The 1,065-nt window shown below is 32.9% G+C and overlaps 1 pseudogene; it reads right to left on the minus strand.

Annotated features, from left to right (window-relative positions):
* The window catches only part of LOC111377374, a 19,698-nt pseudogene that overhangs the window by 14,279 nt on the left and 4,354 nt on the right, over positions 1 to 1,065 (minus strand).

Below are 1,065 nucleotides of genomic sequence, written 5' to 3' on the forward strand. Positions count from 1 at the left end.
ACTTGATAAACATATTCACCAAAATATAAATGGAAGAGAAAGGGTTAAGAGGGTATTAAGTTGTTCTAGCGAAAGAAATGATAAAGAAAAAAAATTACTTTTCAGGTGCGGTAGAAAACAAATCTTCAAGTTCATTGGTTCGAAGAGTTCCATCCTGATCAATATCAGAAGCAAAAATCAATGTTTTGAGATATCAAAGATTAATATTTTACAAGAAATGTGCAACAGATCAAGCTAATTACATCTTTAGTAAAAAGTAGAAATATGAAAACAAATTAATTGAATATATTTGAATACCAAAACCTAATACAAATTACATAATTCTAACTGACCAAACAAATGCCTCCCAGATCTTAAAAGGTGAAAATTTCAGTGAGCTGCAATAGCTTAAGACGGACAATCAATCAATATTTGACCCATACAAGCAATGTAATTTTTCCAAGTTATATGCACAGATGTTGTACGAAGATAAACAGCTATGTCAGCTACTTATCACAGGCTCAGTCAACTGACGTAGCTTTAGCATAATAATATTTTTCTAAACAAGTCGTAAGAGTCCATACGGCATAAGCAATAAGATGGACGTGCCATTGATATCAATTTCTTATTCTAGTCAGTTAAAATCTTTAAGCACTTAATTAGCTTTTCACTTGTAAGTAAGGTGTTGCCCCTGTTGAACAATCTTTTCCTTCCTTTCCACTTAAACATGTCTCTTCCTGCTATTGCTCTGAGTCAACACAGCAAATTTTGAGGCATCACTACTGTGAGAAATATATTTAAATTGGTTTGATGCATAATATCTTCAAGCAGATGATGTGTGTGCATGTGCATGCATAAAAGATCATCCAGCTATATGTTGTGTCCAGGTACATAAAAAATCAAAACTTAGAGCTTTTTGTAGCTTGCTGCATATCGAAATTCAAATTCTCCATGTGCACCTCAAAGCTTATTTTAAACAAAGGTACATTGTTTTCCTATGAAACCACCTCATCTTAAAGTTTAACCTCAAGAAGTTTATGGGCCTGTTTGGGAGCCATTTTTTCACCTAAAAATTGATTATTTGAC

This window comes from Olea europaea, unplaced genomic scaffold, assembly GCF_002742605.1.
Source record: "Olea europaea var. sylvestris unplaced genomic scaffold, O_europaea_v1 scaffold1649, whole genome shotgun sequence".
In the NCBI taxonomy this organism is placed as follows: Eukaryota; Viridiplantae; Streptophyta; class Magnoliopsida; order Lamiales; family Oleaceae; genus Olea; species Olea europaea.